Source organism: Bidens hawaiensis, unplaced genomic scaffold, assembly GCF_021521415.1.
Source record: "Bidens hawaiensis isolate Kalapana, Puna unplaced genomic scaffold, B.hawaiensis_p1.1 tig00043518_1, whole genome shotgun sequence".
Taxonomy (NCBI): domain Eukaryota; kingdom Viridiplantae; phylum Streptophyta; class Magnoliopsida; order Asterales; family Asteraceae; genus Bidens; species Bidens hawaiensis.
Window position 1 is genome coordinate 87,692 of NW_027505837.1, and position 17,172 is coordinate 104,863.

Genomic DNA, 17,172 nt, shown 5'->3' on the forward strand with positions numbered 1-17,172 from the left:
GTTTTTACGGTACGAAAGTTCAGTTTGAAACCAAAACTGAAACCCTAATTAACAAGGCTTTTCTATGGATGATTTATGATTGGTTTGATGTTATATGATATGTAGATACACTAAATTTGTGACCCAAGACCTGGAGAGTCGTTAAAACCATCAAAAACTATCGAAAACCAACAAGGTAATTACCGTATTACTCGTTTAGGGGTTGTTTAGTATTAGGTTGTGACGTACTTTTTGTTATATTGTGAAACTATGCACATATATTAGGGATCACATAAGTGAGTCCCTGTTCAAATTTGGTAATTTTTCAATAAACGGAGAATATTTGGCGAATTTATTACCGTTTATTGGCGTTTATTTGGGAAAAATAGTTATATTTCATGAAAAATTATGAACTTTGGTCTGGAACTCAGAAATGTTATGTTAAGATAACTAGAAAAAATTGGGATTATTTGAAGATGTCTAAGTATGATTTGTGCATTTGCGTTTATATCGAGTTTTAACAGCCGAAGAATGCATAAAAGGGTATTTTGGTCAAATAATTAGGATCTGGAAATTTTACAGGGGTTGTTTCATGGTATTATGAACACTTGGAAAAATTATATGATTTTTCGGGAATTGTTTGGTATGAACGGGGTATTTATTGGTTAAATTATAACACATAAAATGAATTTTTATAAATAAATAATTAAGTATAAAAATTCTGAAAACATTTTTATAAAATTCTACAGATTTTAATTTATTTTTAGAAAAGTTCTCATAATTTATATATAATTACATTAATAGTTATGATTATTTGAAGATTTAAATTATATGTGTTTTAACGAAACCGGCAGTTTTGTGTTTAACGAACTGACTGGTATGTCAAAACGTCAAAAGTGGTCAAATATCATATTTTTGAATGAATTTGATAAAAAAGAACTTTTTACGAGATTTCCGGATACCTCGGGTGTATTGTACGCGTTTTGTACAATCATACCCGTATGAAAACGGAAACGAAACATGCGATCAATCCAGACACCCGAACCTTAAAATTCTTTCATAAATCAAATCATTTTATCAATCAGTATGTTTACTCAAGTTTGTGTGATCTTACCTATTTCGAAACGCGTAAACGATCAACTTGGCTAGGCTCGAAAAACGGTGAAATTGAGCCAAATCTGGTTTTAAACATTTCATAACGTACAGCGTCACAATCTAAGACTATGGTCATGTTCTGGGCCTAAAAGCTATACCAGAACTAGTTATACAGCTCGATTTAGTTTAAACATTGTACTAGTATTAACGGTACCAAACAAGTTATAGGATTCAAGCTATAATCGAGACACTCTAGTTACTGATACATATTACCGGCTTAAACTACACTAAGATGAGTTTCACGACCCCACTTTCTAAACTGTTTTACGAAATTTTGGGGTGGAAAGCATGTTACCATATACTTATATACTTAAAAACATGTGATGATGCGAATTATCTAAGTACTAACACTTGAAAGTCCCCACAAACACAAGTGATTAACTTCGTGCCGGTGACGCGTGGATAGTACTATCGGTTTGACAAACCCAACTGATAGGGACGGAAAAGTTTTCCGGAACATGTTAACCCAGTTTCACATTGTCATTTAAACTTGTTACATTCTGCTATCTGGTGTTAGATATAGTACATACTTGGGGCAAAGTTGTAAGACCCCGTTACCGGTACCTCACATTTGGACGTTGGATTTACTCATTCACATAGTTCTAAATATCAGAGTTAATAAAAACATTCGCGGAATATAAAAACTTTCATAAAACATTTCATAACAATCCAAAACTTGTCTTAAATAAACAACTTGTCTTTCAAAAACTAAGTAATTAAACATAAAACGTCTTGACTCTTCCGATGCCAGCCTCTTATTCAATGCCACGTGTTCCCCTCTAGTGAGATGCCGCATCCTACTCACCAGCGTGCATACTAAAAATTAGCTACGCTGAGTGATTTCTAGTTAATCATACAACATACCATACACTCATACTTTCCATACTTTCAATCATACTTTCAAACTTTATATTATACTTACTTACCTTCATATCTTACGTTATAAAGAGCATTACGCCCTACTTTCCTCGAGTATTATTAGGGCCCGATTCCCTCTTACCTCGAGTATTATTATTGGGCTCGGTCCCTTCTTGCCTCGAGTATTATTAGGGCTCGGTCCCTCTTACCTCAAGTATTATTAGGGCTCGGTCCCTCTTACCTCGAGTACTATTAGGGCTTGGTCCCTCTTACCTCGAATATTAGTAAGGTTCGATTCCCTCTTCGTTAGCATACAACCATACATCATTTTGCATTCAAACATATATACATACATATCATACCTTCATTATACATAGCATTAAACTTGACAGCACGTGCAATATCCGAAGACCGTTCACGTATTGGCAAGCAATCATTCCTAACTTTCACATAATCACATAAGGCATACACTTATCACTTAGGATAAATGTATTAACAAATACATCGAGTATGCACACAGCCCCGAAAACATAACACAGAAATGAGGCTAGAAACTCACCTGGAACATGTTCCTTTCTCCGTTTATCATTATTCCCTTCTTTAATTGTGCTCTGTTAACTGTATATAAGTTACACGTATTAAGACTTGTCCTATTTGTATTGCAATCAAAATAGCTAAGTCTGGTGTAATCCATTGGCCTTGTTTTAAATTACTTTAACTTTGGTTTTATTCTTTAAACCCTAATGTATAAGACCTTTAATTATTTTATTATTCATCTATTTTACTTCCATTTTTAACCTTATCCTTGCATACGTATACATGTACATATGGTACTATCCATAGTGTACATATATGTTGTATACGTAATCACCAAGGCACTTGGTGATTTTAGTATTCTTTTCTTCCATGTGCTCATGTCCCTCTTTGTTTACCGTCATATGTGGTTATAGGAATATACATATATAGATGTATATATGTACGTATAAGGCATACGGGTTATTCCATGCATGCGGGTTTTCAAGGTGTAACTTTATATGCATGTGTAAGCGAGTATATCTTTACATGTGTATGCACGCTGTTAAGATTGGTTACAATGTAACCGGATCACTTCACAATGTAATCGAGTAGTTTCTCAAGGTAACCGAACTATAAGTGATCGAGTGTAAGGAATGTAATAGGACTCGGGCTTGTAATCAAGCGTAACATGTAATCGGATTCACGAGTTTTAATCAAGTGTGACCGAATCCTTGCAACCCATGTGCATGCACGCGAGCTCTTTAGATGTATTAAGGTCATTGTATGCGAGTATATGTGTATACATTGTAATCGATCCATGTATGCGAGTGTATATATATATATATATATATATGTTGTAATCGATGCATGTTTACGAGTCTCATGAGATCGGGTTCCAGTGTATGCGGGCTTCATGTGTGTATTTGATAGACCCAAGTGCTCGAGTATGCATATACATACACATTGTGATCGATCTCGGGTAGGTGGATACCAATGTATGCGACCTCAAGTACAATAACACCATTGTATGCGAGTTGGTGTGACCGGCCCAATGTAAGCGATGTAGGGTTTTGTAAATGACCCTAATGTGATAGATTTAGTATTGTAAGAGACTTCAGGGTGTGTTCGTGTTCAATGTATGCGATTATGTGTATGTTTATATAATCTAAGTATTGCATGCGACAACATGGATCATTGTATGCGAACTTCTTTGTGATTGAGTCGGCAAGTAAGCGGGTGTGTATGTATTCAAAATGTGATCGAATTATGGAAGTGATCAACCCTTATCCCGTTATTTTCTAAGGCCATTGTAAGCGGGTTACAATGTAATCGAGTTGTCCATGTGTCCGAAGGTGATTGTAATCGACTCATCCTTGAGCTCGGTTGGATTGCGATCTAATTGTCATTTGTAAGCGAGTTGACAGTGTGTCTAATTGTATGCGAGTTTAGTTGTGTGAGAGTATCCTTGCAATTGAGTTTATGTATGGCAGCTTGACTGTAATCGACTCTTTATGTAAGCGAGTTTCAATGTGAACGAGTTTTGAGCCATTGTAAACGATCCTAATGAGCTGAATATCCGTGGCCCTGGGTTGGGCTTGTTAACCAGCTATTTTACTCGTTCTTGATCCTTACACCTCAATATGGTTCGGTAACAACCCGTATAACTTTCCTTAACCGTTTTCGGCTAAGGGTTGGCCCGATTACCCTTAAAGTTTGAATCTTCAGGGCTAGAAATGTTTAAAACTAGATCTAGGGTTTCTTAGACAAGCCGTGCATGTTTATAGGTTCATTAAGTTCGTTTTAGCATCAAGTTCACAACTTTACGTTTCGTTTATACCCGATCTATTCTCTTTTTAAGTTTCAAGGCTAACCGATCATAAAAACGTGAACTTTAAAGGTAAAAGACGTACCTTTATGTGTTCGGTGTGGTCGCAGTTTGCTTGGTTATCTTGTATCTAGCTTGTGTATTGAAGATCTATGTATGTTTGATTGATTTTTGGTCTTGGATCTCGTTTCTCTCTCGTGACCGTTTATATATAGTAAGGGAGGTGTGTGTAGAGATTATGGAAAGATGGAATGGGAGTTAGGGTTTTGGGATGGCTTAAGGGGGGTATTTATATCCCTTAAAGCCCATGGACCTAAGGCCCATTACCGTTTAACCCACCTTAATTATTCCAAGTCCATGATCCTTTCTTTTATTATTTATTAATTAAATATTTGAATGTGATAACTAAACACGACATCCTTTATTTATTATCATAATATTTAGGATGTTACAAGACTTCCCTCCTTAAAGAGGTTTCGTCCCCGAAACCTAACTATTACTTAAACAGATTAGGGTAAAACTTGCACATCTCATCCTCAGCTTCCCAAGTAGCATCTGATCCCTTGCGTTGCTTCCATATCACTTTCACTAAAGGCATAACCTTGTGACAAAGCTGCTTCTCCTTGTGATCAACAATCTCCATGGTTGCTCAATGTAGTTCAGCTGTTCATCAACCTCGATGTCCATCAATGGCACATGAGACGTGTCATCAGCTAGACACTTTCTCAGATGAGATACATGGAAGGTTGAATGAATTCCTTCTAACTCATTGGGTAAATCCAGCTTATAAGCTACTTTACCCACGCGATCTACAATCCTAAACGGTCCGATGTACCTTGGACTCAACTTTCCTCTTTTTCTGAATCAGATGATTCCTTTCCAAGGTGAGACCTTGAGTATCACATTGTCACCAACGTTAAACTCAATCGGTCGTCGCCGCTTGTCGGCATACGACTTTTGTCTATCCTGAGCAGCTTTCATTCTAGCCTTAATCTGATCGAACTTTGAAGATGTCTCTTGAACAACCTCTAGGCTTCCCATTTCCTTCTGAGCAATCTCTCCCCAACATACAGGGGTTCTACATCGCGAACCATAAAGCATATCAAATGGTGGCATGCCAATGCTTGAATGATAATTGTTGTTATAGGAGAACTCTGCTAGATGCATATGATCATCCCAACTTCCACCAAAGTCTAAAACACAAGCACGTAGCATATCCTCAAGGATTTGGATCGTCCTTTCAGACTGTCCATCTGTTTGAGGATGATACGTCGTACTGATGTTTAACCTCGTTCCCATAGCTTCATGGAACCTCTTCCAAAACCTCAAAGTAAACTAAGTATCTCTATTAGACACGATCGATAACGGTACACCATTCTTAGATACAACCTCTTTTATGAACAAGCTTGCTAACGTGTTCGACAAGATAGCCTCTCGTATAGGCAGAAAGTGAGCACTCTTGGTCAAACGGTCCACAATCACCCAAATGGTATCATGATGCTTAGATGTACGAGGTAGCTAAGTTATGAAATCCATGGTGATGTGTTCCCATTTCCATTCAGGTATCTCAAGCGGTTGCATTTTTCCATAGGGCTTCTGATGTTCGGCTTTGACTTGTAAACAAGTTAAGCACCTACTAACATAATCCACTACATCTTTCTTCATTCTTGGCCACCAATAATCTCTTTTCAAATATTGGTACATCTTTGTAGCTCCAAGATGAATCGAGTATCTTGACTTATGAGCTTCATCTAAGATTCGACCTCTAAGATCTCTATGACGTGGAATCCACATACGGTCAAACCTAGTCTTAACACCATGAGTGTTTTCCATCAACTCATCTTGCTGGCCGTAAATTCTTTCTTTCTTCACTAACCCTTCATCTACTAACACCTCTGATTGTACTTCGATGATTTCTTCAAAAGGCTTGAATTCATAATCATCTGGTATGAGTTTACTGTTGTAATGACTTCTTCATTCTTACGAATTAGCGCGTCGGCGACCACATTTGCTTTACTAGGATAGTATTTAATGCCGCAGTTGTAATCCTTAATCAACTCCAGCCATCTTCTCTGCCTCATGCAATGTTGTAAAAGTAGGTCTACAAGGCCGAGTATTCTCCGAGTACTCTCTACAAGGTATGGTGCCGAGGGGAGTTTCTTTAACTCCGCCTAGTTACTAAAAATTGGTCAAAGTTGGTCAACATTAGCCTGAATCACATCTAGTCGGTTAACTTGGGTGTATTTTGACTTAAAAAATACAACATAATTCGTACTTCTATAAAATTAAAGAACGAATATCATTATTTTTAATTAACGATTAACATTTTTTAGAATAATTTAGTGTTTAAAAATGTATTTCTCTTATTTATATTGATATTCATTTATTTTGTTATAAATATTAGTAAACTTATGATATTTGAAATATATATATTACCCAAAATCTAATTTTCTTTATATTTATCATGTCTGAGTACTCTCCGAGTACTCCCCAAGTAATGCGAGTACTCCCTCCAAGGGGGTCGGCCGCCTAGGGACCGCCTAGCAACTTTTGCAACGTTGGCCTCATGTTTAATTCCTTTTGCTCGAAGAAGTACTTCAAACTCTTATGATCTGTGTAGATGGTACACTTAGTACCATACTGATAATGCCTCCATATCTTAAGAGCGTGCACTACAGCTGCTAGCTCTAAATCATGTGTCGGATAAGTACTCTCATGGACCTTCAACTGTCTAGACGCGTATGCTATCACTTTCCCTCGTTGCATCAACACGAAACCTAACCCATGATACGAAGCATCGGTACAAACGACCAAATCCTTGTCACCATCGGGTAAAGCAAGGATTGGAGCTTGCGTGAGTCTCTTCTTTAATTCTTCAAAAGCTTCTTCCTGGAACTTACCCCAACTGAATACTACCGACTTTCGGGTCATACCGGTCAACGGTGCGACTATCTTGGAGAAACCTTCGGTGAATCTCCTATAGTAGCCAGCTAACCCTAAGAAGCTTCCTATATCAGTCGGATTCTGTGGAGTCTTCCAATTCGTTATCGCTTCAATCTTAGGAGGGTTCACGGTAATCCCTTCAGGATTAATCACGTGACCTAGAAATTGCACTTCTCGTAACCAGAACGTGCATTTCAAAAACTTAGCATAAACCTTTTCTTCATTCAGAGTCTCCAATACCTCTCTCAAATGCTCAGCATGATCAGTCTCACTCTTTGAATAAGTCAATATGTTGTCGATGAAAACGATAACTGACTTATCCAACATAGGTCGACACACCCTATTCATCATGTCCATAAATGTTGCGGGAGCATTCGTTAGACCGAATGACAATACGATAAACTCGTAATGTCCATATCGCGTATGAAACGCTGTCTTAGGGATGTCTGCCTCTTTCACTTTTAGATGATGATAGCCTGATCTGAGATCTATTCGTGAGAACCGACTTGAACCTTGTAGTTGGTCAAAAAGATAATCAATCATTGGAAAAGGTTATCTATTCTTTACCGTAAGCTTATTTAGTTCTCGGTAATCTATGCACATTATCATGCTTCCATCCTTCTTCTTCTTCACGAATAACACTGGTGCGCCCCACGGGGAAACATTTGGTCTAATAAAACCCTTGTCGAGGAGTTCCTGCAGTTGGGACATCAGTTCTTTCATCTCGGACGACGCTAGATGGTAAGGCGCTTTCACGACGGGTTGGGCTCCTGGTACTAGATCTATCAGAAATTCTATCTCTCGCTCCGGTGGCAACCCCGGAAGATCCTCAGGGAATACTTCGGGGTAGTCGCGCACGATGGGAACATCTTTCAATTCTTTTGTCTCGGCCGTAGCGTTGACAACATACGCCAGGTAGGCACTGCATCCTCGCCTTAACAATCCCTCGGCTTTTATCATCGAAATGACATTAAGCCCAGAACTTTCCTTATCACCAAAAACCGTCACCACACTACCATCCAATGATTTTAACCTTATCACTCTACTCTTACACACTATCTGAGCCTCATACTCAGACAACCAATCCATTCCCAAAACCACATCGAACCCTCCTAAGGTTATAACATACAAAGTAACAGGGAACTCATGTCCCTCTAACTCTATCTTACCGTCCTTAACCATTTTCATTATTTTAACTGAAGTGTCACTAGCGATTTCTACTATAAAGGTTTCAGACAAGTGGCAACACGTTATTTTAGCTAATTTACCAAAGGGCGTGTAAGGATGGCAATGGGTCGGGTTTGGTTCGGGTTTAGGTATTCCCAAACCCATACCCGGCTAGTAAAGTCCATTTCCAACCCGTCCCAAACCCGCCGGGTTTTAATCGGGTAATTACCCGTCGGGTTTCGGGTTTCCTATCGGGTTTTAATATAATACTCTTCGGGTATACCCGGCTCAAAACCCGCCGGGTTTTGACAAAATATAACTAATTGATTACAAAGATGGTTACCATAAAGATAAAATATCCCAAATAATTAGCATAAACAAGTTTCGACAAATAATATGTTTGGAATATAGTATATATATAATATAATAAGCTATAACGGGTACATCGGGCATATAATCGGGTAAATGGGTTTTTGTTATCGGGTAATCGGGTCGGGTAATCGGGTATATTAGAAATCCCAAACCCGTCCCAAACCCGCGAAAAATTTTAAAACTAATCCCAAACCCGTCCCAAACCCTAATGGGTCGGGTATTACCCGTCCAATTTATGTCGGGTTTCGGGTTTTCCCATCGGGTTCGGGTTTCATTTCCATCCTTAAGGGCGTGGCTACGAAAATTTTGTTCGCACCCGAATCAAATAATACTGAAGCGGAAATACCGTTTACTAGAAACGTACCTGTGACGACATCGGGAATATGCTTGGCTTGTTCTTGAGTCAGCATGTAGGCTCTGGTCTTTGGCTTTGTTGGTTCAGCATCCTTCTTTCCACTCCCTCTAGCTTCGCCCTCAGTGCATTCCCTAGCAAAGTGACCTGTCTTCCTGCACTTGTAACATGCAGGCTTAGCACTACACTCATGAGCATAATGACCGGCCTTTCCACACTTATAGCAAGCATTCGATCCAACTCTGCATTCCCCAGTATGCATCTTTCCACACTTATAACAGACTTCAGAACCTTTACCCCATCTGCACTCACCACCATGTGCTTTGCCACAAGTTTTGCACGACCTTTTCTCCCACACCTTCTGTTTCTTATCTTTTGAGTTCCACATTGAGTACCGAGTCGTTTAACTGGAGCAACCCACTTCTTATCTTTTTTCTCCTCCGCCACCACATCGTCCGCAGAAAGTCATCGTAAACCGTTTCTGCGAGTACCACGACAGAATCAAAAGTAGCCGGTCTACTGGCCTTGACCAAGACGCGAACATGTTGTGGTAGCCCCCCTGATGTAACACTTAATCCGTTTGGCTTCATTTTTCACGATGTCTGGCACCAGCCTAGACAGGCGGTTGAACTCAGTGGTGTATTCGCGGTGTGTCATCTTATCCGTCTTCAGACTCAAAAACTTCATTTCCATCAACACAAAACTTCGTCATTACCAACTCCTTCAGATCTTCCCACCTCATTTCCTTAATTTCCTCTGGACTCTTTCTCTGATAAATCGATTCCCACCGTTGTTAAAACTGCTGTCGAAGGGGCTCTGCCATAATATCTGTTAAACGAATTTTGCAATATATTTTCCTTTTTTAAAAATTTGTGTCATGTTAACCTGTTCTAACTTATGTCTTTTTTAAAACCGCTTTACCCGCAGAAACAACAAACTGAGCCCTAACGATTTAGACTGCTCTACCGATCAGTAAACAGATCCTGTTGGTCCATAAAGCGTTTATACAAAAAATAAACTTACATAAAACATTTTTAAAAATTAGAAAAAAATAAATTGAAGAAAAAGCATTGAGCCTAAGCGGTATCACATCGATAGACCCGTCAGTTGAGAATAGGTGTTATTGTGTTAATGGAATCTGATGTTAAAATCGTTATAAAATGGTTCCACCATACTAAAGTGGGCTTGTGTTGATGTTGACTGGTAGGAACAGGGTTGGCTTGGTAATTGAAAAAGAATATTGATCGAAGGCGAAAAATATTTTAGGCCTTAAGTAAAAAGAGTATTTTGTTGGATTGAAACAATTTAATTTTTAAATTAGTTTTTTTGGTTATGATTTGGGAAAAGTTAATTGTAAAATGAGACAAAAATAATAAATGTAAGAAGTATTTGTGGTCACATAAAAAACCGCTAAAATAATCAAGAAAATAATAAAAAAAAATCATAACTGAAAATATAAACAAAAAACGAAAAAAATATAAAATGACTAAAATAAATTATAAGACAATATATGTTTAATTATTAAGAAATATAACCCAATATCAAGTAAATAAGACATAATGCACGGAAAAAAAAGACAAAATGCCGAAAATAAACAAAAAACACAATGATAAATAAAAAAACACAATGATCTTTTCCTCAACATTTTTTTAGAACGAGGAAGACCGCGCATTCTTGTTTCTTTACTTATTTTTTATTTTGAGTTATGATTTTTTAATTAATTTATTTATTATTATTTTTTTGAAGATTTCTTTTTGTGTGATCACAAAATCCTTCACATTCTTTTCATTTTTTTCTCCTTTTTAGAATAACTTAACCCTTCAAATATAAATGTTCTTGAGTGTTTTAACCAAGGAAAGAAAAGGAATATTGGATTTTAATAATCCCTATTAAATGGTGTTGCCTGATAATAATCCCTATTCGTTTTATCGCCATTGGTGGTCCCAAATTCAAAAAAGTTGGCCCCCAATGGTCCCCCGTTAAAAATGACTTAACGGCGTTATAGTTTTTTCTGAATTTCAAACCAATGTTTTAGGGCTTTTGATCGTTAGGAGGATATAGTCGATTGGTGTAAAACTTAGCTAGAAACAATGATCCAAACGACTTAATTTTGGTTAATTGTAAGATCAAACACCCGAATTGAAGCATTGTTTTGTCATTTTGAAGCACTTTTTCAAACTAAGTTTTACACCAATTGACTCGTATTCTCATAACGATCAAAAGCCCTAAAACATTGGTTTGAAATTCAGCAAAAACTATAACGTCGTTAAGTCATTTTTAACGGAGGACCATTGGGGGCCAACTTTTTTGAATTTGGGACCGCCAGTGACGATAAAATGAATAGGGATTATTATCGGCCAATATCATTTAATAGGGATTATTAAAATCCAATATTCCTAATGAAAAACCCCTTATATAGTGGGTATACCAACTTGAGCTTGGTGGGCTTTGTCTTCACCATTCCAAGCCCATTACATAATAAGGTTCAAATCCACTACTTAAACAACTAACGAACTAACAAAAATTACATTAATGACAAATCTTTAACGATGAGCAATTGTCAGTGCCTATAAATATCGACAACAACAATTGACTGAAGTTGTCATAAAAAACTACATCAACAAACTACCCCTTGACGTCAGCTCAATAAACTTCAACTGCAATTTTCGTGTGCGCAACTTCTCAAAAACTCGTCATCTTTGTAATTGAAACAAGATATCAACCAGTGAACAATACCCTGTCATCTTTAGAAAAACATCAAGAAGGTGGTTCCAACCCGAACACAACATGAACTCTCAAACACAAGAACTCAAACATGACACAAATATTCGCGAGTTGACACAAACTTAATCCACTTAGCTCAAATTGTTCAACTTTTTTGCATATAGAACTTTAATTAAATTTAGACATTCATCTAAATTTCTCTTTACATTTAAATTTTTGGCATAAAACCTAATCAAATAAATTTAATTTATGTCAACTCATGATACTTTTGGTTAACCCATACATGACCCTTCTAGATAAACGTGTTTTACTAGAACCTTTTTATACTAAATTCAAACCCATGAACGTCGTTCACATTCATTTCATGTCAGAATTCACACCTTTGGGGAACTAAAGGAGAGTTGGTCACTTGGTTGCATATGAACATGGGAAGGTGTTCTCATGAAACGTAACATGACGAGAAATGTGGGCGTGAGAGGTGAGAGTCTGTCTTATCTGGTATCTAATGAAAAGGATAACATATACAATCAAATATCTGACGGGAGAAGAATAAATAAGAAAAGTGGCAATGAGACGTGTATAATGCGTTCGTATTTCCTTTTAACATGGTTCGAGCGACTTCAAACATGCGTCTGTATTTCCTTTTGACAACTTAATATGCTGAGGTGTTAAGGTGTGTAAAACAATATATTTTCTATAAACAGATAACAATTTTAAACCCTTTTAAAATCCCTCACATATATAGAAACTAAATAAAACATGCATATAGTTGAATTGTGCTTGTTCTAACATGAGTAAATGATGAGAATGACAAGGAATATTCGTAGTGCCTCTTACATAATGGTCCATGAAGAATAGTAATAAATTTTTGTTCAGGGTAAGAGTAACTAATATATAAAATAAAAAAGAAAAAATTACATTGCATTGAAAAAGTATTTCACTAAGAAAGTTGAAGGGTAACACATGCTATCACTCAACATAATCCAGATTCGCCCTTAAATGAGAGTTATTAGAACTAGAAGGTTTTTTTTATTTTTATTTTTTTTTATTTTAACTTATCTTTCTCATAGAGAAATAATAAAGTGAGAAATAACACTACCATCTCCAATAGGGCTGGGGGGTTACACCCACCGTAAGGCTACTGCTAATCAGTTTGCACTTTTAATGTAGTAACCTAAGAATACAAGCCTTAAGTTACAATTTCCATTATAGTGTAGCATAACAATATACACTTCCATTTTAAAGAGTTTGTAGTTTGATGCACACATAACATATCTAGAGAAGCATTGCATATTTATTTGCATTGGCAACTACAAGTCTACAAGGAAACCAATAGCATGTACGAAAATGACGATTTAACATACATCACAAAAGTACACATAATTCAAACATATATCAATACTTTGATCTAAATTAAACTCATCTACATGATTGGTTCTCGACTAAAAAAATACCATTGGACTTGGAATTATCCTAAATATCAACATCTTTATGAAACAACTACGTCTCCTACCCGTACCAAAATGCGTCAGTTTTTGTCGGGCAATTACTCGTTGAGCATCGGGTATACCCGTCGATATGCCCGAGACTATGTTAGTTTGTTAAAAATTAGCCGTTGAGATATTCAAATATATGTCTTACTGTTTTAACTTGGAACTACCGAACTCAATCACTTGTTGCTGTTACTATTTAGTTTCTGTTGAGGTCTATCTTGCAGAGGTACTCAAATTTGATCAGTGATCGATTTTTAGGTTTCGTCGTAAACTTAATTGGTTACTTCCAATTACGTAAATCAATAGTTCAAACCGCACTCAAAGGTAGAGCATTTCCCATTTTTATAGGAACTTATGTACCAGAAACAATGGTATATCGAATTATAGCCCCCTGGGATGTAAAATATATCTCTCCTCTCCACACTATAGTGTATGAGACAAATGTATGCATTTCGATTTGGGTCGTATTCTATGGTTACGATTCTTTCATATATATCTTTTTCATTCCGTCGAAAATCTATTTTACGGTATAGACGCTTATGACCTCCCTCTCTATGCCATGCGGTAATGATTCCTCTGGCATTACAACATTTACCACAATCATGTTGTCCGTATGTTAAATTATTTCGTGGATTGGAATTCACTTGACTGTCCACGGTTCCATTGCGTGTACTCGGGGTAGAAGTTGTGTATAAATGTATCGCCATGCTATTAAGTATTTTGATAACAATTTTATACCTGATCAAATTAGAAATATAAGACCAAAGTTATTGAATACTCGTTCCATACTTGTTAAAATATTAAATAATCTCACACCTACTCCTATTAACCGCACATAATGTTTCGAATGTTGCATGTCTAGTTGAAGATCGTTTGCCATTCCTAAACCTCTTGCCATCTTGGTTAGTAATCAAAATTAAACATATGGCGTGACCTCTTAGTACGATTACATTTCAATTTGTCAACTCATTATCACCATTTAACTATTTGAATTGGAATCAACAAATCTAAGCTTATAGTTGTAGGCAGAACAAATTTTGATTCAAATTACCCTTATAGACAGAACTAGTATTATCACCCGTGTGAACAGTATAAACATAAACAATCATTATTATTTCGACAAAAGAAAAGGGTGTGAAAAATCCCTTTCTTGTGTCGAAGACTAGGAAAACGAATAACCCCTCCCAGAAATATTTGTTCCCTTCATTTATCCGTTCTATTTCGCGTTTCCTTTTGGATAGGATCTAGCCAAAGTAAATTGTATTAGAATCAAATGCATTTTATGACATTTCAATCTCACAATAGCAACATAATAACATCACCCCGGTTTTTTTGAAAAAAAAACAACAACAAACAAAGAAAGAGGGGGTCAAGTCAAACAGTCTTCTTCACAATCTACATACTATGGCTAGGAATATGGTATAAGGAATTACCGGCATCTCGTAGAAAAATAGTATAAAAAAGGCTTTTCTAATTTCTTTTTTTATATCATAATTAGTTTTTAACTTGAGACGCGAGCGAAAGTTGTTAATTCATAGTAGATGTCACATAGTTTTGATTGACATCGTGGGGAAACGTTTGATCAGCAAAGTCACGTGAATTAATCACAACATTTAACTTCTTATATTTTGTGTTTGTTGTTTGCTTTAGAAAACGTTTAAAATTGTGTTCATGAATGCCACTTTCAACACACGATGCATGATATGATATTTTTGTAATATAGGCAAATATTAATGTCATTTATTCCTTCAATTAGGAGATAAGAACACCTCTTTTTTCTGAAAGTTCTTTTATGTTATATAACTTGATTTTAATGTGTCCTTCATTACCGTCTTCGGTTGAATATGAATAATACCCATATTTGATTATTTGACTTTTGTGTATAATGGGTGAGAGTTAAAGAATATAGCAGGGTAAAAGGCCACATGATCACTTACACGTATTGCCATATGCAGACAAACAACTGAACATCATTGAAATCAGGGGCATTAAGGAGCTGCGCATATTTGTTTCATAGACATATAAACTTGTACATGTCATAAACAGTTGCAGTTTGTGAGTAGGATGACGTTTGTCGATTAGTATATATATAATTCAATATAAATGCAACAAAGATAACTTCCTACTTGATCACACAATTTACATGCATAGTTCTGTTTTGAAAGCCTATATACTTCCTTAGGATTTTCTAGTTGATATATATTCACTAATAATACCCGAAACTTCATCAACTTCTTAATCCTAGGAACCAAATTTCCAAATGAGGGTGACTATTTCATCATTTTGTGACTTATTCTTAACCGGCTATATTTCACTCATTTTCTATATAATTACACTAAAATTACTTAATTTTTTGTAACATAAAAAACCAGTTAAGTCTAACACAAGTAACATATGTTCTACAAGTTGTTTAAAGGGTGGCTTTATTCACACACCCAAGGTTTTTAATTCAACACCATATACACTTCTCTTATAGGTCTATACGAGGCGTGCATACCCTAAACACCTTCTATATGCCTAGTATAGTTGTATACGTCTATACGTGGCTTACGTACCATAACTTTAAAATGCTAGTACAAGGGTGTCACATCTTGTCTAGGGGTTGGGCTATGCGCATTGTATAGACCCACACTTGGTTAGATTTTGATAAAATAAACGTATATATGCTGCATGCAGGCCTATACATAGTGTATATAGACGTAAGCCTTAATTGTTTTATTTGCATATGTGTGGGTTATAGACCTATACACGGTGTATGAGCTTGGTTTGGCCGAGAATTGGTGGTGTATGATCTATATGTAAGCCATTTCAAAAGCTATAAACATAGTATAGTCATCATATATGAGACGTATAAACCAGTACATGAGGTGTTAAGGTTGTCAAAATAAGATATGGGTGTGCCAATAATAGGAGCCTTGTAAAAAGAGATGATTGAAATAAAATATTTTATAAATTTTATATTTATTATTAATAACCATCCTACTATACTATTAAAACAAATTAGTTTCCCTCAACATGACCCTTTCCTATTGGACGATTTCCTTATTTTCCAAATATAACTACCACTTCTATATTTTTCTTAGCAATTAAATAAATCAAAAAGATTAATAATTAAAACAATTAATTAAAATAGTTATGTAACCATGAAAGAGAAACCCGGTTTCCAATTTTGTTATCTTTCATCCTCAATTGAGTACACGCTCTCTTTCATATCAACCGAAAAAAACCTGATCAACCAAAGCCTCAATTCAATCGCCCATTATTGTATGTCAATCAGATAAAGATTTGATTTGGTTCTTCATATAAAATCGACACCGGATATCGGATTATAAATCGGCCAATCGACGGTAAAACGACCTGTCTGTTATTTGATAATAACGATTGCTTTGTTTCGATCCTGGAATCGATTTCAGAAGATACATGACGATGGTTAATCAGATCTTCACATCGATGGTTAGTATTTTAGTTTGTTAGGTTTGTATCTTCACATCAATGGTTAGTATTACATTAACATATTAACCTAGGTTATTATTTTACATTATTAGCTTACTATGTTTAATGTTTAATTCATATGTTTGCTATGAATGGTTAATGTTTAATATAAATTTTTTTTAACCTATATTTTAGATTATTAACCTAGATTAGTATTTTACATTGTTATGTTATTAGGTTGAATTGTTAATTGTTTATGTAAATTTATATGTTTCCTCTGTTTGATTTGTAATGTTTAATGTTTAATGGGTAATGTAAAAAAACAATTATGGTATTTCTTATATTTTGAATGTGTA